This window comes from Nomia melanderi, chromosome 6, assembly GCF_051020985.1.
Source record: "Nomia melanderi isolate GNS246 chromosome 6, iyNomMela1, whole genome shotgun sequence".
In the NCBI taxonomy this organism is placed as follows: domain Eukaryota; kingdom Metazoa; phylum Arthropoda; class Insecta; order Hymenoptera; family Halictidae; genus Nomia; species Nomia melanderi.
In genome coordinates this window covers 1044667-1066206 of record NC_135004.1, presented here as the reverse complement: position 1 = coordinate 1066206, position 21540 = coordinate 1044667, and positions in this window count along the sequence as shown.

The window sequence follows — 21540 nt, the reverse complement described above, 5'->3', positions numbered from 1 at the left end:
ATTACCACGGTATCCAATTCCTGTCCCTAACATAATGGCTCCTCCACCTGCATGTCGCCTTACTTTAACGACCTCACCTTTTTTCAAATCGTGAAAGTAGTAAAGACCAGCCACCTGGCTCATTCAAATTAAATCTCTTTTCATCAGTGAAGATGACATTTCGCCACTTTTTCCTCCATTTGATGTGTTCACGAACGAAGTTCATTCCATTCTCTACATGCTGTGGTGTTGACGACGGCTTACCTTTCAATTTTTTCCTTGAATGTGTTTTGCTTTATTAAGCATTTGTTGTACGTTTCTTATATTTGTATTTACATCAGATTCTTCTGCAACTTGTCGCGATGTTATTCTTGAATTGGATGCAGTTCTTAAAATGCCTCGGATTTCTCGAGCAATAACAACACTCGGTCTTCCTTTACTCTTCTTCAATTTCGGTCACACTCAACTGTTCTTTCTTTAAGTTTAAAATCGTTCTCTCTTCTGTGTCATTCAACTGTTTCCCGTGACCCATTTTATAATTAATACTAGACTTAAGATTTCATTTGACTCTATACAAACACTACAATACATAAACTAATCACGCACTGATCTTACTACTTCAACGTTCGTCTATTAACTATCGTAAATTTGTCGTTATTGTTGAAGTAAAATCAATAGTATAATGTGTAATGTGTAATCTATCTTTTCTCGAAAATATATACTTCATCAGTTACTTTCAAACCTAATGTCCCATCTTTTGGTCGCACACATTTTTCATATAAACAGCTCCAATTCAGAGAAAAGGGTGTAAACAGCTGCTGGTCTTGTCACATGTTATTAAACAAAGGACGACTCTTATGTAAGTACGTATAAAATGTTTGTATATTGTACTGGATTTGTGAAATGCCAAAAATCTAGGGATGTCCTATCATTTTGTTGCGGAGTGTACGTAAATTCGCCGGCGTCACCGCCGTGCTAAACACAATTAAAAACCTTTATTGACTGTAAAGGGTTAAATATGTCGCATCATTTCGATTGTACAACATGTTCACTAAAAATCTGAATTCTTACATAGTATTAATAATATTCTTTTCTTGTTTTCAATGGAGAATATTGTAGGCATTTACTACAAGGTCAATATAATATCGACCAAATATACCTACCATTTGCTCTATACTATATCATAAACTTTCGTCTGAAACACTTTGTTATACCAATTATATATTTCATGTTATAGAAATTTGCCCCGAAAATAGGCTTTTCGACTCACTAGGAGGCAATCGGCTGAACCGGCAGCGCCAGACTCATCCTCCCCTTACCAGCCATTCATTCGAAAAGGTCTTTCCTTGCCTCTCCTCGAAGGAGCCCGAGAAAACGGGCAGAGTTTCCAACGACCGTTTCTTCCGTAACTCGCAGTTGCAGTCTCTACCGATCGAAGTTAATCAACTCCAAATTCCCCGATACGATGATCAAAGTATCCACGGACCGGCCGCTTCTTCTCCGCTTTTCTTTTTCCATTTAGCCAGACACGCCGCCGGCCGTTTATTTCGCGCGGTTTCTTTCTTTCTTTCTCTATTCCTTTCCTCCTCCTCCTCCTCCACCGTCCTTCGTGGGCTTATCGAGTCGCCGAGTGAAAAAAGAAAGAAGTAAGCCGAAGGGAAGAAAGAAGGCAGCGACGAAAGGGACGTATATACCTTTCACCCGGCGAGAATCATTTGTATCTCGATTAAAGTCGCTCCGGTTTGAGAGCGAGCGAAACGCTATCCTCTCCCGTCGATCTCTTCGACTGTTCCGTTGAAACGTTTCCTTTCGGGCAAAACGGAAAAACGTTTTAAAAGTAGCCTCCGGGGAATTTATGAGTTGAAACGAAAGCGGAGGGGGCTTTTATCGAGCTATTTCTGCCATATCGATTCCCTCGTTGCACTCCATCCGTCCGTTGGAACGTGCGAAATTGAGAACGGCATCTTCTTTCCCCCCTGTTTCTCTCCTGTTTCTTACAACTGTCGTTATTATTACTGCTATCAACGTCGAAACGTTTCGTTGATCGAAATGCCGACGACTCCATCCTCGCGAGTAGCGCGACGCGAAGAATCGGCGTTCGGGATCAGCCAGACCGCGCGGGAGGAGTCGAGCCGTCCCGCTTAATAAGGCGGACAAAGTTAGGCGAGAATCTTGTTGGCAATGTTTCGGTTCTATCGGTAGTTCGGAAACTACGAGGAAAGTTTCGTATCTCTTTCAGTTCGGCCGGCTTCCGGCGCCCCGCTTTCCGCTTTCTGCTTTCCGCTTTCCAGCGAGACGGAGCCCTGATTTATATAGCCGCGGCAGAGGTGTCGTGTTTGCAGTATACTCGCCGCTGCACGCTCTCTTTGCCGCTCTACCGGATTTATGAACGCGCGATCCCGACACCGAGTACAGCGCTACAAAGGATTGCTCGTCGATAATTAAGCGTCGTAACTCTTTAGTCTTGGAACAAACTTGCTCCCTGCGAGAACTTACTTTGCTCGTTCGCCGCCATTGAAATTGCCGGGCACTCACGCTCCGAAAGATCCGCTGAGAAAACGCGAACGCGGCGAATATTGTGGATGCTCCGGCGATTCGGGAATCGTCACTGAGCGTAATTTTCGTTACGGTTCAAGGACGGAGCGTGTTTAACCCTTTCGCTATGGGTGTCCCGCCCACCGTGACACTCTCGTGGAACGGCGCGCCGTAACGGAAATGCACAAGTGAGAGCGCCTTTACTGAGCTGCACGTTGCTTTATTGATATTGCTTGACAAAAATGTTCTTGAAAAATAACAATTACTTTTAGTAATAATGTAGGATCAATTTTATTTCTTCATTTATATATTCGCACACTTCCATCTCACTCGACAACTTCTAGAACATTCTTTTGTCACCATGCATTAACTTCGTGTATATTTGGAATGTTCTAGATTCATTAAAGTGAATAGCGTTAATATGTAAAAATCAATGTTTTAGATGATCAATATATTCTAGAATATTCCAAACATTCCCCAATAGTAGCTCGAATTTCCGTTTAACCTGCATATAAGAAATTGTTGGTTCAACGGTAAATTAGAAATCCTATCAAAATATTCGCAACGCTGAAAATTTGGATATTCACCTTAATTATAATTGATCCATTCGATCGATATCACCTCCGATCGTTTCGAAAGATAGCCGTCGTTGTTAACTTTCAACAGGAAACAGTCGCGTCGACGTTGATCTGGTGCCGTTAAACCCGCGCTGTCCTTTAAGCGTTTTACGGCTTCGGGTCGCGTACGACGCTGTTACCGCGGGAACGCGACCGGTGTGCCCTCGATCCCCGGAACAACGTCGCAACGTCGCACCGGCGAAACAAGAAAAGTTCCCAACGGATAATAACTTGTAATAAGTTGCCATCGGGGATGACGAGAAGCCGATCGTTCGAAAGTTGACGCGACTTCGGCTTCAGTTTTCGCGAGACGCGAGGCACACGGTGACGAACGTAGTTACGTACGAGTTTGCGTCAAAGTAATTTCATGCTGCTCGAACGATACACAGCCAGTGTTCCTTAGAATACGCTTAGCTTACTCGCGAAATCGCGCTCGCACGTCACGATGTTAACGTCAATTTCTTAGAATATATGTTTCTGCGAGGTTTTGCTTTTAAACCGGGTAGTCTCCATACCTCTGTTTATCGCGGAAACGCTTGGCATCGTTTCCTCGATTTACATTGGTCATCGATCAGTGTATCGCAACGCGTAATCGGTTAACGTCACTACTACTACCGGACCATCAAAGGTGATTTCTGAACCGCAAATAGCCGCGCGGTCGAGGGAACGATAACGACTCAAAGCAATTTCGGTCGCGATGAATAGAGTTATAATTTAATCCAAAGTCCTACGTATGTTACGATATAATTTAACGCAGGAATTTCTAAATAAACGCAAAGGGAAACTAGATATCGTTTGGAGGGACGCACGAAAATGACACGAATGCGACTCTACTGGAAACCCGTGACGGAAGAGGAAGAGCGATCAATTAGCGTGGCCCATTAACGCGATGAAAAGCGGTACATCGAAATTTGTGTCGGCGCTGTTAGTATTGTTGCGCGTTGTAAGAGACAACCAATCCTGCGCTAATGACCACGACGAGACGGTTCCGCCGATCGATCCCACCGGGATTCGTTATCGCGACCGCGTCTTCGCGATTTACTCGACACGCGTCCGCCCGTTCCTTAACCCCGATCGATCGATAATCCGAGGAATTGTATGTATTTTGCGCCGCGGAATCGAGGCTGCTCGAACGGAAAGTTTCGAGGAAGAGCGAACGACTCCGAACTTTTCTCCAAGAAAAATCTAACGCAAGAGAGAAGACTGGAGGAGGAAAAAGAAAGGGGTCCTACCTGTTCGCAGCGATCACGAACTTTTCCGCGGTGGGTCAGGAGTGGAGAGGGGACTCACGAGAAGGGAGTGGTAGAGGAGGTTAAACGGTGATACGATCGACGTCACCGCGTCTCGACGTCTTAACAACTTTCCTTCTCCAAGATCCGGCTACTTCGCAGCATTTTCTCTTTCCGTTGAACATTGTTTCGCCGAGAAATCGATTGGCCCAGAATTTTAGTTTCCCCACCATTCGCGTGAGAACACGATCAAATTTTGCGATGGAAACACCGTGAAATCGACGGAAGATCATCGAACTCTGACCATCGAAAGCGAGCCGGGAGTTTGCTCGAGAAAAATTAGTTGGGGCGCGTCGGCCGAGAATATCCGTATCGGAGGAGATCGTTCGTCTTTCCAGCCGATGACGTCCCTTTCATTTAGAAGCTATAATCGCGTTTGCCCGTCTCGCTTCCTCCTCTCCGAGCCCATAAATCATCGAACGGGAAGGAAGACCTCTCGAGGATCGCAAACTTTCGGAAATCTTGATTTGCGCCGACGGGAACAGAAACGATTCCCCGGTCGAGAAGGGAAAAGAAAGGAAAAAGTGGAAGAAAGAAGAAAAAGTCGAAAGCACGGTGAAATGTGAGATAATTTCTTCCACGACTGCAGCTCGCTGGGCGAAAGTATAATTGCGAAGGTGTAAGAATGCGGCAGTTTCGCCCGCGTTTTCGCGTTTTCGCGTGTCCGCGCTCTCGCGCTCTCGCGCTTGCATCCGCGGCCGGAATTCGCGTCCCCGCGATTTGGAGCGAACGCAATTTGTCCACGTCCATTTGGAACGCGGAACGAAACGCGGCTCGGCTCGGCTCAGCACGGCGGGACTAAACGTTCCCGGCGAAGATCAAAGCGGGACGCCCAGTGTTCCGAGCGCGACGATATTAAAATGTGTCGCGCGCGATGGACAACGCTCCGTCGCGATACGTCACCGGGCTTTTTCCGGGCCACGTTCGATCCGATGGCAAAATTTTTTCCCTCCATTTCTCTGTTCTTTTTCTCGCAAAGGAGAACGAAACGTAAACACCGATAACGATCACGAGCACGGATGGCCGTGTCGAAAAAACGAGTCGGCCTACGGACGCTTCGTATTTTATACCCGGTCATATTCCACCCGGTCCGCGCGTTCGTTATAATACAAACGTTGAAACAATACCGGCCGGTTAATAGTTCGATTTTTTTTATCTTGCCGAGAGATTTTTCCCCCGTTCGTATCTGTTCGGACGATCTTCCGACCGCGAGTTTACCGACGAAACGCGGACAGCGTTCCGCTCTTCGTTGACCAGCGGTTTTATTTCGATAGAAATTTTGACGTTATCTTTCCATCGTTTTAACCGACGGGAATTTTACTCGATCGTTCCAGGATCGCCGATCAATTCGTAGATAACGGGGAGAAAGGTCGGATGTTTTCGGGCCGTTTATCGCGGCCGTCTCGTCTTTATTCTCCACAACGTCTTTAACGTTGCAGGTAGGTGCGCGGCAGCTGAAACGTCGCCGAAGGGGTTAACTGCGAGTGAAAGCTGTTTTCGAAGTTGACCAAAACCTCGTTGAACTCGGAGTACGGTGTCCTTTCCACTGGAGGCAGAGGCAATCGCGAAAATCGAATGGCTCCCAATCGCGTACACTCCGAAACGGTCACGAAGAGGGCGAGCATGCACCATTAGCTATTCTATCCTGCCTCCGCCGGGACATGGCTACAGAGCGAAATTCCATTAGGAAATTAATAGAGAAGCCTCTTATTAGCCGAGCAAGCCAACAATACACTCAGCCTAGATGGCTGCCGTATCGCTCGGTTGCGAGCACACGCTCGTCGATGAGGCCGATGAGTCGACGCGTTGTCTCCGTCCTCGTCCCGTTGCTCGTGTCACTCGTAAACAGTCAACAATGCGCTTTCGTTGGTACGCTCGCGGACCAGTGCTACCTCTTACCGCAACAACCGTCGGGAATATCCTCGAGTGTAGTCGTCGTCGACGAACGCGTCCACGCTCGATCGATGGGAACCTCTCGCGGACGGGAAACCGTGAGAGTTCGTCTTCGTACGATCACGCGTACGAAACAGCCAGACGGTTTTATCGAGCCGAAGCGACGGAAAACGACTTAACATCTTTACGAACTACGATAGAACCGGATAAGGTCGAGTGCACGAAACGGAGGAGCTTCCAGGAGGAAAAAAAACGCCAGCAAGAAAAGGAAAATAGAGAGATGGAAGAGCGCGCGGTTCAGAGGCGGGTGGTCTGGAAAGAAATGTAATTACAAATCGTTGTTCTAGGTTTCGTCCGCGATCCAACCCGCCTTCGTTCGATTTCCGTTCGTGTATTCGGACGCGCGTTCTTTCAGCTTCCGGGGGAGACGAGTCTAGTCTAGTCGAATCGAGTCCGCTTCCGTGATTCTCGTTCAATTTGATAAATGGTCGGCAGCGATTGTCGAGGTTTCCCGTGCAACCGGTCGTTCCTGGTTTTGCGGTCCGAGATCTCTTTGCTCATTGTCGCGCCAACAACGAAGAGGCTGCTCGCCTTTTTCTCGGCAACCCGTTGGCTCGTTACCTTTGACCCAACCGCGCCTTCCGTGTGCAACCCCTGCAGAACGAATAGAAAATCATTTCAAACGGAACATTACCCGTTTTTCCGTATGTGCTAGGAAACTTTCAAATCGACGTCCCTGCTTGTCCACAAGGAATCACGTTTATCCGAGAGACGTTCGATTTCGAGAGAAACGATTTTGAAGTTCGAAGTTCTATGACGTTCGCGCGCCTTTCGGTTCGGACGGTCAAAAACTTCGGGGGAACTCGGAATTCCGACGAGATCTTTGGAAATGCGAGGAGAAGAACACGCGGAAACGTGAAACATGATTGTCCGCTGCCGAGAAAGTCGAACGGTCCCTTGGTAGGTCGGCAGGGGTGACGGCGATGGTGGCGTAAAGCGAAACTTGGCCGAGCGAAATCAAAGAGAGGCCGCGCGAGTGGTGGTAGACCGTGCGAACGATGCAGAAGCGCAACGGCGACGCCGCCGTATTTGCTGATTGCACGGCTCCGCTGATCGAGTTAGATGCAAACCGAGCTTGCGACGCCGAAGGACGGGAACGCGCCCGTCCCCCTCTGTGTATGGTCGGCCGACGCTTTCCGGCCGACCCTCGGATCCCGTGTACACATAGAATTAGCGGTACCAGCAGTCCTCTGGCCCGACGAAAGTGCGGAGTGCTTCGTTAACTCGTGAATTCGTGCTGGAAGACGTGCCCAGCCTGCGAACAAAGGAGCCTGTAATCTAGACCCGCGGACCCGACTAGATTCGAGCCGATTCTATCCTATCGATCCGCGGATCGAACGGGAAATTAAACGAGTTCCAACGCTCGTCCGAACATTTGATTATTCCTTTATTTATTTCGTAACGAAGAAGAAAAGAGATCGGAAAGTAAAGATGTAGGAAGTTATCTCGGACGTCCAGAAGTGTAAAAAATAATTATGAAAATATCTACATTTAACGTTTCAGTTACAATGCGCTATTATAGTGGTTTTCGCGTATATCACCCTTTTGAACGGTACGCTATTATAGTGGCTCAATTGTTTCTCTGTAATCGATATTTGTGTACATTATAGTCTGATCTATAGTCTAGTTGCACAGTGAAAAATTCTATTAGTCTGAAATCGCAGTGCTACAGTTATGATATGCGGACCGCGTCAAACATTGCTGTACAAAATTAATAATAATACAAAAATTGTTAATAAAAGTTAATTAAAAATAATTACAATAATTAAATAATAATAAAATTGGAATACCATATATATCGTTTGATACAGAGGAGTCTTACAAGTATTTTTATTGACACATCGAAATCTCAGCCGACTTTATGTGTCGGTGGTTCAGCTTACACTAAAACTTTCCTAAACTAAACTCTAAACGATACCTATATATCTTTCTCGGACACGTCGATGAGTGAAAGAAAAACGGTTATTTTTTGTGGCAGTACTTAATGCTGTTACTCATCGGCGCACAGTGCAGCCGCCTGTGGACAAAACCCCAAAATTCGACTACTCACATAACGAAAATTGAAAGTTACCAATGTGTTGTTAAGTAGCCCCTATACAAAATGATTTTCATTGCGAAAATAAAAATGTTGTGCAAATAAATTCCGTTTTTCTATATATATATATAACGTTGGAATCGAAACGCAAGGTACCCATTATTATTGAAAAAACTTCATATCCCCATAATGCAAAAAAATACAATATAACAATCAGCTCTATACCTTACAACTTTTGTCTGAAGCATTTTCTTGTATCACTCATCCTTTTTAAGTTATAGGGTATTCCCCGGAAAACGGCCGTTTGACCGCACTGTGCGGCGACGCTATATTCCTGACCGTTGATGCTACGGCCGAAGTACTAGCCATGGCTAATTGCCGCTATGATGCATCAATATCCGAAAATCGCCTCCACAGATATACGGGGTTTTATCCCGGTGATACACAAATAACAATTAATAAAAAGAAAATTCTACAATGCAGATCTACAATGACAACATACCGATCTCAGATATGTCCTGAATATAAGGAACCAACTATTTACGCGAAAGCGAATGAAAAAACGGTGCTTACCGATAAGTAAGATAAAGACCGAGCTTAGTAAAAAATAAGCTTAAGGAGAATATTTTCGCGATTAGCTAAGGAGCTGGAAAACAAGTCGATTCCGTCTGAAAGCTCGTTTCCCGAGGAACAGATTCAAGCAACGGGATCCCTGTACTCGGCGTCAATGGAACAAAATTTGTTCCGGATTCGTCGTATTACGCGCGAACGTGGATTAGAAATCTATGGACCGTAGAAGCTGAGGTCGTCCGCGTCGCATCGGTTTTCGCCGGCTGAGCTGCGGCCGCGGAAACGGATAAGCGACTAACTTCCGCGCGTTACCACGAATTCGTTCGCTTAAGCCCGCGGTCCGATAAGAAGATTAGAGAAGTTAAATTATAAATGGGGTGCTCGATGCTGGTGAAACATGGCTGATATTGGAATATCGATTATACATAGTCCCTGTTGGGACGATACCGGTGAAAGGTCATCGGAATTGACGTCGACGGAATTGACGGTGATAACGTCGTCGTTTTCTAGCTGGAATTCGAAGTGTTTGTCGCGAGGGCCATCGTCACGAGTGCCTTGCTTAACTGTTAGCTTCTCGCGTAGGTTACCTGGCCAGAAAGCTGTTCGAATCCGTTATAAAATTCGATATCTATCCATCGCGGATTTCCATTCTTCCACATTCATCGGACCGTACCGTTTTTTCATTACCTAGCTTTTCCTGGGGCGATGTTTTTATAGAAATCTTGCGCTGCGATTCATATAACGCGCAATGGTCTGCGGCACACGGATTTACACGGGTAACAGCAGACCCGCCGAATGCTGGATATTGATTTTAATTAACGGCACACAGCGTGTTGCGCAATTACGAGCTCCGATATTAACGGAACGCGCTGCGCGATAGGGGGAAAAAAATCCTCGGACGGATTTCGGCGGAACACTCATCTCGAAGCTGGCCGTTGACCGGAAAATCTGTATACAAGGAAAGAGCTCGAGGCGCATCTTCCTCTGGGAACGCGCCGATAACCGTTACAGCGACCGACATCGCGACTCAAATTCGCCCGTAATAACCGATTAAACGGCGGCAATTTGCAGCGATAAAACGAGGAAACGAGCGCTAAGCCTGCACTGATTTACGAGCAAGTGAAATTACAAGGCCACCGTCTGTAAAAGATGTAAACCGATTTACGAGCGTATAAAAGGTTTCATCGATCCCCTCGTGTTTACGATAATTCGGCTCGTGATCGGCCTAGGGGGAAACGGCTGCGAGCCGATCACCCGATCCGGTCACGAACCACGCGACCCGCGAATAAAATCGACCGACTCGTAAAATTGCCACGAGCCATGGTTCGCAAAAGTTATCGTCGTTAAGGCGACGAGAGTAATTTCGCATTTATTCCCGGACATTTCCCCCAGAACTCGAGGATGATCGGCAGGGCGCGATTCTCGCGCTCTCGTCTCGTCGTAACTCTCGAAACGGCGAACTTTCGTCGACGGAGAAAAGAGGGCAACGATGCTGAGGTGGTAACCGACCACCCTTCGATCTTCTCCCTTTCTTCTTACGGTCGGTTCGCATCGATAAGCGAAAAGAAGAGACAACAAAGCGCGCGATCACTGTTTTTCAGTCGTTCCGCGGTATGGAAATTGCGGGGAAACGCGGACGATCGCAAGCAGCGGCAAAGGGGAAAGGGGGAAGAAAGGAGAGGAAAGGAGAGAAAGACGGCACGGGCGACCGTGGAAAAAGTAAACGAATCGAATAGTCGGAGGCGCTCCTGATCTAAATACGCTCGTTCCCTTAGCCCGGAGGCAATTGAAACGCGCGCATAACGGAGAGGCTCGTTTCGGTGTACGTCGGTATACGTCGCGGCGGAGCGAGGCGGAGCAGGGCGGCACGTTCGCCACCCTCCGACGCTCTATAGCTCGAGGCTTCGCTTTGCTTTGTTTTCCTTTGTTCTACTTCGCCTCGCATCCTTATTGTTTATATTCAACGCGAATAATTGTTTTTTAAATTAACCCACGGCTTTGAATTAGCATACTCGATGTTTACCTTCACCGCCGGATTCTCGAAGCCCTCGAGATTTCTGCCGTTTACTTTGTGCCCTTGCCGTTGCCTCGTCAAAGCTCTCTCGCGTTTGTTGTCCCCGAGTGCCTCTCGTTAAGAAAATCTTTCCGCGTAACGATCGTTTCGGAAATCCCCCTCTTCGGTCCCTCGTTCCGTTCGACCTTCGCGCGGGAAGGGTGTATCGTTCTCTCTGGTGTTCGATACGGTTAACGCGAGTTCATCGAGGAATCCCCTCGGCGGAACGGTCGCGAGGTAACGCGAACGAGGAGAAAGAAAGGAAAGAGGACGATAAATTAGACGCGTCCAATTTCCGCGCGAGGTGTTTTAACGCGCAACTAGCGACCGACGCTACACGACATTTCGAGAAAACGAAAATGAGTCTCGAGGATGGGTCAGGGAACGCGAGGTAATGAGAAATCGCTCGTTCCGCGGTAATTCCCGACGTTGAGATCGAAACCCGCGCGCTGACCCCCGCACTCGTCGCGTTAACGAGCACGCGAGCCACGGATCCATGGAGGAACAGAAGTTTTAATGAAACGCGCGCGCAAAGTTCCGTCAAGAAGGAAGAAAGCAGCGCGAAGAAACAGGGAGTACGAATCGAACCGGGGAAAACAAGTTTCCGGGACGGTGGACCCGTCGCGATACAGAGCTAGACCCTCTCTCGTTCGGCGAAAATTAATGAGCGAGATTTCCATCGCTGGCGCGGACTCGCGACGAACGTTGGCATCGAGTCCACCGGATTTCGCGATTCCCTGATTCGGGAAATTCAGGAAATTGGAACGACCGGGCGAGAAACGGTGAACGGGAGCCGAACCAGAAGGGCGAATTCAACGATCAAATTGTTTTCTTGCTGGTTTTAGTTTCGTTAAACGACGAAGGTGGACGATGCCTTTTTTAAATCGCGCGATATCTAGCGAGGGAGTGATTCTTCATTTTTATAATGTTTCCTTGAGTAAAGAAACTGGTAAATGGGGTGCAAGAATAGTCTAGTCGCATATGAACCATTTCACCAGATTGCTTTTTCTAGGTGTTGAAGGTTAAATTTGGAAAGAAATTTAGAAGGAATTATTAATTGTGGTACGTAGTTTAAAAAATCTCTAGTTTTACGTTTGATAAAATTAAAAAATCAAGTGTGTACTCGTCAAACGCAGAACGAATGCGCCTAGACTACATTTTCATGAAAAACCGAAGCAAAACAAAGAAGAACTACATGTTTATCTGAAAAAATACATAATTAATCGTTGAAAGAATTAGTATCATATCAAGCTTCATGTAAACATGTATACTCGTCAAACGCAAGTGGTCAACAACCGACCCACGTCGCCAAAGACGAAGCTACCCCAAAGACCATACTATTCTATTAGCAATCCTCAGAATGCTATGAGCATTGTCGAATCCCGCTAAAACCAATGAAATAATAATGAAAGAAAAAGTACCATTTTGTTCGGGACGTGACGAAGGTTATTTCCCTGAATTAAAGATGATCCGAACCAATTACACCGTCGGAATGGTCCCAGCTTCGAAATTCTCCCGCCCAACCGATACTCCGTGGCCCCGCTCGAACGAGAAACCATTCTTCCTCGATCGTTGAATAATTCAACCGTTTCGCCGACGAATCGAGCGGACCGTTAGCCGAAACCAGCTTTCGAGAGGAGCGAGAACCGCGCAGTTTTCCGTAAACGCAACGGTGAACGATCGTCCGATATAATTCGATTCGCGGCGGCGAGATGTCGGATCGGTGGAGGTTATTCGCCGTTAACGACGACAGGACGGACAGCCCCGCGTAAACGTCGCTTTCGCTTGCACCTTTCAGCATTCGAGTCTCAGCCTGAAAAGCTGAGTAAAGCATCCGCGCGAATGCCGGAACCTCGTCGCCCGTTCTTTATTGCGGCAGTTAAACAAGCGGCCTTGAATATTTGATTGGCAATTTCACGCTCCCACAAAAGATCAGCCTGGACACCGGCGCGGCGGTTCCTCGTGGGGCGGCGCTCCGCGGTGGGACTGGCCGGAGCCCTCCGAGCGCGCATAAACACTGGTGTATAATCAAACATAAGCCCCGCTTTCGCGTTCCTCGGCTGAAACGTCGACCCAGACCCCGACCCCGGCGACGCGTCTCGTCGCATAGCGACGTTCTTCTCGAGCTGTTCTCTCGGCTCCGCGACGGCGAGTCGAGGACCTTGAAACCGTTGCCTCGAAATAGAAGAAAACGCGCAACGCGATTCTACGAAAACGAGCATCGAGCTCGCAATTATAGCGCTCGCAAGAACGAAACCTAGGCGGAGGCACGGCAAAGTTTGGTCTTAGATGGAAGAGGAATGAAAGCCGAGGCGGCTTTCTCGTCTCGTCCGCTTCCTTTGGTAGCGCAGCCGAACATCTCGTTATCGGAAAACGGAAAAATGGAGTCTACGGCCCGGGACCGGAATAACGAAAATCGTGAGAGCCGCGGTACGCGCACCGGGAATACAATAAGAGAATGTCAAATGAAGATGTATCAAAGGAGGCACTCCATTACCAGCCTGAAAGAAGGAAAAACGCGGAACGGATACCTCCTCTGAGAACGAGCGGAGACGCTTGATCCCATCTCGGGAACGGCGGGCTGGGTTCGTTGCTCGCGCCGGCTACGCGAGACGAAAGAACAGCAAAGGAGGCGCTCGCCGACGAGACCGGGATATTTATCGTTCGCCCGGTTTCCGCTGACCAGCGGAGGTATCGGGAAATTAGGAGGTATGAAAGGTAAGAACGTCCCGTTGCTCGCGAGCATTCCCACGAATCGCGGTTAAGACGAGCAGCGGCATCCGCGCTAAAAGAGACTGAATTTATCCAGGAAAACGAGTAGCGTCGGTCTTTTGAATATACGCAGCTGCCAAAGTCACAGTAAAGGCTGCGTTTACGCGTGAGAATAAGTCGGGGGTGTCTAAAGGGAAAATTCGCTCGTAGAGCGTTTCGTTTCGCGAGTGACCGCGTTCGAAAGTTTCTAGTGCACTTTACCGTTGAACAGGAATCAATGGACGCGTCTGATCACGACTCACCGTTTGTACTATGCGTTTTATGCATATAAAATCGATGTAAACCTGTCTTTAATTTTGGCGACTCGGATCTGGCAAAAACCCCACTGTGCGTCGGCGCGTATAATCGAACTCGCCGAGAAACGGAGAAACATTAGTTTCAAAGTTGATTTAAGTCGCAAGCTAGGTCGGAAGCGAGAAAATTAAACCTCCTCCTTACGTTCCGCGACTTTTCATCCACCGCGTACTATTTAATCGCACGGAAAGTACCGGGACAAGCCGAGACGAAGAAAAACATTCTCGCGAAACGACGAACGGTCGCTGGCGGCGGTTAATCGCGGGCTGAATTTCAGTCAACAATAACTGGCCACGGCAGCCTCATAATCGCCGAAATTAGTGGCGAAACGTTTCCATTTTCCCGTTACGGGAAAAATAAGCTTTCCACGCGTCGGTTTATCGCGCGGCGTATCTCATTAAAATACATCGGCCAGTAACACGCATCATTTTTCGTTTAATTATGGAACGAGCTATTTCGGAATAAACTGGACGGCCGCATCTCGATTCAGACAAAAGTAAATAGCTGGCGATATTAATTGGTCGGTGCGGTCGGCGATCCTGTGTTTATCTTACAGACCCGCAAACGCGGAATTCGTTCGATTAAAACTAATTGATATCTTTCCACGAGCACTGACATGGAAAATCGCGGGAACGAGTTGCCGCGGTGGTCCGTACCGGTTACAGGACGGAATTCGCGCGATGTATCGGACGCGGAATTCCTCGAAGCAGGCTCGCGAGCGGACGGCCTAAAGAATCTGAAAAAGTTGGTGGGAAAAACTGACGGTGGCTCGAACGGTCGATTAATATTTAAAGAACAGGACCGTGCGATAGGTCTTGTCCGTGAATAATCGATGCCGAGCGCATCCTCGGAGAAAATCTGTCGTCCGGGACGAGGGTATCGGTCTGCGGTCGACGAAACTTGCACAGCGTTTCCCCGCGACACGGTTCGGCATTCGGGACGGAACGCGACGACCTTTATCCCCGAGTGGTGAACGGTAAGTGGATTCGTACAGAGGCACAGCCGGGACAGGATTTGCCCGAAACCAGACTTAATTTGGCTTCTCGTTGCCCGCGACGCGTTTATACGCGATTCCCTTACTCGCGAGCCGCACATTTTCCGCAATTCCGAGCACCGAATTTGCCGCGAATGAATTTTCGAAAAGACCGGCTGAAGGACGTTTCGACAAATTTCAAGGTTTTGGAAGAGTTAGTGATCCGTTGAGTTCGGTACGAGCCGAACGGTTGTTGTTTCGGTGGAACTGAATGATACTGCGCGAGTGTGGGGTAACGGCGCCTAATATAGAACAGATCCTAATATGAAATATTGTAGCATAATATTTCGGAAAATAAATAGTTTGATGTGTCATTTGCCATGGCAATCACTTTATTAGTAAAGGAAACCAAACATGTTAATAGTTGAACATCGATTAAGAATGTTCCATTGAATGTGAAGCATTACTGTGTGTGATAGTACGTTAAATTATCTGGGAGGCGCGTTAAATAGTCATATTTCCTAATATAGAAAAGCCAAGCAGTTTTATTTTTTCATAATTTAAAATCGAACACGAAAACATTGGAAAATTCGTTTATTTGTCCTTTTTAATTCCATAAATATTGATTTCTCGTGATAAAAATTATTAATAAAGAGTTTTATTTACCAATTACCCAGGTGTTTCATATTCGGAGCCATTCTTTTAAAACGCTGTTTCTGTCTTGTTTACATTTATTACCGTGATTTGAAAGCATTCAAATTTTTTCGTTGTTATCGATCAGTGTACAAATGTTTATTAATTTCTTCGTGTTGGAATGCAGGTTTCACTGAAAACATATTATTGTACAGTCCAGGAAACCATCCTGACATTTCCAACCTCCCTTACACTTTTAACACGTTGTATGCCGCACGGTTTTATAGAGCAAACTACAAAAAAAAAACAGAAAAAATATAATATTAAATCATTCGATTGAATTGTATTATTATTATTATTGCGCTTTCATCTAGCTGAATGTCACCGCATTAGGAAACACTACTTATAATATGCAAATGTTTTCAAATAATCGTCGGTTAATTGACTGAACTATAGTAATTCGATTTGGCGGGGGTCACCTGTGACCCCCATGACATTCAACGTGTCAAAGCCGGATCTCGTGCGTGTTCCTCCGCGTTGCAGCAGTTCCCGCTCCGATTTTATTTCGCTTCTCCAAGGTTCTTCCGAACGAGAACGGAATTCGATCGAGCGACGCGATTCGTCGAAACACGTTTGGTCATCGGACGAAGGCGGGGCAGCAAAGTTTGCGGCGGAGGTCGCGACTAATTCGACGCGACGCCGTTAAAAACGGATCGCTCGTCCGGATCGTTTAAAGAGAGAATCCTGCGGACGCTTATCAGACGATCTCGGCCACGTTTATCGCGGCAACGCTTCGTGACTCAGCACCGGCGTCGAATAATTAACGAGCAACCGAGGTTCGCGAAGTTCGCGTGAATCGACAACGCCGCGTCGCGTTTCCATTTCGGCCGAGCAATTGCGCCGCGTCGATCACGAATCCGACCCGGCGAAACTTTAATTTCCGGCCGACTGTTGGGGAAAAAACCCGGAAATGACGCAGGGTGTATCGGCCCCGCGAGAACCTGCCTCGAATTAATCCCTTCCGCCTCGAACTTTCCACACCCGCGTATTCCGAAACTTCCTCCTTCGGAAATGGGGGACTCGAGCGTCATCGACCGCGAGTAGAGCGGAAATCGGAGATAACGAGGCTCACCGGGAACCGGCCGACGACTGCACGTTTTCTCGAGCCCCCGCGACCGCCGACTCAAAAATATTGAATCGAAAGGCTACGGAACGATCGCTGAACGCGAAGCGGACGATGCTTCGGCCCCCGATTTATCTTGTACGCGTCGTTGTTTTCCGCGTCGACGGCTGCGGGGAATGCGAGGCGGAAAATGTCGGAGCCACGGAGGAAGGAGGAAGGACTGGGGGCCATACCGAGCGGAAAATTGCAAATAGTTGGTGGATTCTGCCGGCCAAGACCCGATACAGGGACGGAAACTGCAAAAAACACGTGCGCAAGACGCGAAACGTCGAAACGAAAGAAAGAAACGCGCGCGCGTTGCCGTCGGGGCACACAGAACACGATAAATAATGGAAACTGGTGCGTCCGCTCGGCTCTCGTAAACATACTCTTCCGGCCGGGAAACGCGTACGCTTCGGGAATATCGGCGTGGAGAGAATAATTGCAACCGTTTCGAATTCCGGCTTCGCCGCGCCAGTCGCGTCCAGTTCCCGTGGATATCGAGCATTTCCTCGAGGAAAAATGGGCGAACGTAAACGGAATAAATTTTGCGGTGATTTTCAAACGTTTGCTCGACGAATATTTACGGGCCGGAAGCAAACGAATGCGCGATACCGTCCGCGGATAACGAACCACCTTAATCGTCCCGAGGGAAACCGTGCATCCGCCGCGTTTCAGTTTTAACCGCTGAGGCCGCTTGGATGCTCGCCGTACACTCGCGATCGCCGATCGATGATTCTCGCTGCTTCGCTCCGCCGCGTTTCCCGGTGATTCCTCTGTTGGATAGCTTTCATTTCGCGAGGGAATAGTTGATCGGTCGGATGCACGGATGCTTCCTTGCGCAAACTTTCTTGACGACGCATAGTGGAATGGTCGATGGCGATCAGGAATCTATAAGTTTGCTATTGCTTTATATATTTGAATGAAATTTGAAGGAGTTGATCGTTACGATGGAGTTTTTGTGATGTACTAATTCCAACGGGATTGAAACACGGACAGTCCAGATGTTCACTTATCAGATGTGCTGGTTTTCTCCCAATCTGTGAGCACGCACGCAACGCGAGATTATAGTGGTTCTGTTCATTTTGAATTTTCTGCCTCATATTTCAATTTTATTCTTATTGTAATAATTCTTTTGGTAGTAAGGAGGTTGTATTGCTGTTGTTTTTTGTACTTTTTGGATAGTTATTTCAATAACGAGAGCTATAACTCGTTCCCACTTTTACGACGGAAGTTCCATTCTGCGACGAAAGAGCGAGCAGTTCCTTAAGTCAATTAATTGAGCGGTTGAATTTTTTACTTCTCCGTAAAAAGCAGATGTTAATTATTCTCGCTTAAGTCTGGAGAACAGCGACCAAGGAACTCCACTTGCCATTACACGAGAAAACATAAGGAACGATTTAGGAAAATAAGATGGAAACCGAAAGAGAATTTAGAAACTACTAACAAAAACCAAAAACCGACTACTCGTCGAGATGAAATCGTTCCTGTTCCTCCCATTTCCCTGTCGCGACGATATTCCTACGCGTCTCATCAAAAGTGTTTCGTTTACTCGCGATCGCGGCCCGACGCGGAGCGATCCGCCATGAAAAATAAACGCAAGAAATTACTACGTTTCGCGAGTTGCCGGACAAAGTAGTTACGAAAAAAACGTCCCGTTGCGAACAAAAAAAAAACGAGCGAACCTTTAAGAAAAAACGCAAAGCGGACGTGTCAAAGCAGACTGCTGGCGGAAAAGAAATCGTAACGAGTTCGCTCGAGTTTCCGACAAACTTCCTGGCAAAACTGAGCCCCGACGTTTTCGAGCAACTGACTGCTACTACCAGAACTCGAATAGAACCACGCTTCCGTATATACGAGCGAATCTCGGAATTCCGAGGGCGACGGGCCGCGTCTTTCGATCGAGTTTCACGGTTCTTCGTGCACGGGGTGTTCGCCTACCGCGACAACCGCTCCGCAAAGATTGTCTCAGAATCGTATGCTCGTTTACCGACGCGTCTAACTTTTCTATCGTGCCGCGGTGTCTCTTATTTTCCAGTCACTGGATAACTTTTCAATTCCCTTTCATCTCCCGGCGGCCGATCCGGCGCAACCCCCGCCTCCCGGGCCCCTCGAACCGACGTCGCAGACGAAACTTCCAAACTGGAACGTCGTTACCGAGATCGTTTCACGGAAATTGTTCGCGTTAAAGGGACAACGCCGCTTCCTCCCCTCGGCCCTTTCACGGGGGATCATAATTCCGTCCGCGCGCGAAACAAACGATCAAAGTCGATCGTAAAGCGGAATTATTTAGCGGTGAACTCCGTAACTCGGTTAGTGCCGACCTTCTTTCTTCTCCCTCGCTCCGCTGGAATAGCTCACGCGCCATCGCCTTCTCTCTCGGTTTTCCAGCAATGAAATAACTGCCTCCCGGTGATTAAAGAACTCGATACGAATCGTTTTCCTTGACCATGCCTCGTGCCGTTTTTCTTTCTCGTGGGAGCTGGATTATCGCGAAAGTTCCGAGGCACGAGTTCAGTTTCTGGTGTCGAAACTTCGCGAATGTTTCGAGTCGAAAGTGAAAACGTGGTGATGATGTCGTGGTGAAGCGGTTCGTAAATCTGTGGGATCGAATTAGTTTTCGAAGGAGAGAACGTTGTCCGGATTTGTATTAGAATATGTGGAAACGTTAATGCATCGGTGTGCGTGCGATCGCGAGACGTCGAACAATGCGACGAAACGCCCAATTTTTGGACAGACTTCGATAATTTGAAAAGCATAAGTGAGGAAATAAGTGCTTTAGAGAAAAACTGTAAGGTGTAGAGAGATAAGCATATGCAGGTTATGTTGTTTTTACATTACAGAGATATTGTTACGAACTTCTTGAAATGATAAAATTACAATTTTAATAATTGCGTGCTCATACATTCGATTTCGTATTCGTGCAGATAACGTTGAGATATTGTCAGAACACGATATTACGTTGTTTTTCCGTATGTAATTACCGAGATGGAAGCGTGCAATGTTATTAACTACAGAAGCATTTTTGTATGTTTACGGAACAGTAAATTTCGCTTTGGAGAAGCAAATATATTCTGTATGTTTGTTCTGGAGTTTTCTTTAATGTGAAACAGAGACAGACTGCATCGAAACTTCTCATTACCGACAAATAATTAATATTGAACAAAACACATTAATGTATTCTAAAGGTTCTGAAACATTTGATTATGGACTCGATTTTCATGGGGTGTATAAAATATGCAATTATTGGATATTTATCGAAATGCATCTTTAATACGCAATTATTTGATATTTAACAAAATACATCTTTAGTGCGCAATTATTCAATATTTAACAAAATACACCTTTGATAAGTAATTATTTTTGTTGTTATTGTTACCCTAACTGGGAAGAATCTCTAAGATCCCCTCCATAATTTGTAATGTTCGAAAATCTTTCTTTGACGGCAAAGCAAGTGATGAAAAGTAATTTGAGATAATGACTAATCAGTTGTATCACACTGAGGATTAAAAACATCTCAAAGTAATGAGGGGTTTATGACGGTATTGCATGGCGAGTCGTCGACAGTAATCCTAGTAGAACACGAATTACGACTCTGTCGTGTATTTCTTTCCTTCTGATATCCGTAATGGCCACCTTCACAGTGTTTACGAATTTATAGTGTAAATATAATGTAAACTATAACAGCCACAGACTTAAAAACCACGAAAAACATAAGATTTCTAGCGGTTCTCCGCTTCGTAGGCTAATATTAACTACTGGACATTTTGTATTTCGATTCCAATGTTATACAAATAGAGGAACAGAATCTATTTGCTCAAAATTGGACGAAATCAGATCTACACGCGTCGGAAAATATTTTCCATTGTCAAAAATCTATATAAAATATACTTATCAAGGAATACGACTTAAAAATATAAATACTACATAGGAAACCGGGAATGTCTGCACGGTAATCTTCGAGCGTGCTAAACATTATTTGCTAAATATTATTCATTAATTTTCGAAATAAAAATCATTCCGTACAGCAGGTAACACTTGGCAACAAATTAGTAACTGTCCATTTTCGTTATGCAAAATTCGACTGTTCACATAACGAATATTGAAGGTTTCCAATGTGTTGCTAAGCAGTCCCTGACATACAAAATGATCTTCATTTGAAAAATAAAAATTGTGTAGTATCTAGTATTTTTAGTGTAGATTAAGGTATTTTTAAGAAGAGTGAATGTAAGAATGAGTGTGACTGAAGGACAGGCTGTAAAACGGTCGAGGGAAAATGGCCTGCACAACGTCACGGACCCAAGACTGCAGGGCCAGCTTTCCAGGGGTGCATCTGAGTGTTTGTGATGAGTGCGAGTGAGAAGAATGCTTGTGGAGGAAAGAATGATTTTTGGGAGAGAATGTCTGTAAAAGAGTGGTACGAGAGTGGCGAGGGAGAGTCGTGTGTTGACCTCCGTGGCATTGAGTTGTATTTTTTACGTGTTGTCCGTATTGTTTCCATATTTCATTAAATACATATATTTATTCCTAATTCTCGGTTACTGAAGATCCACCTTTTCACTATCTATAATAATAGCCACACTATAATTGTCTACAAATAAATTTCCGTTTCTCCATTTATGTAACGTTGAGAACAAAATGCAAAGTATTCAAAGTCATTGAAAAAACTTCCTAA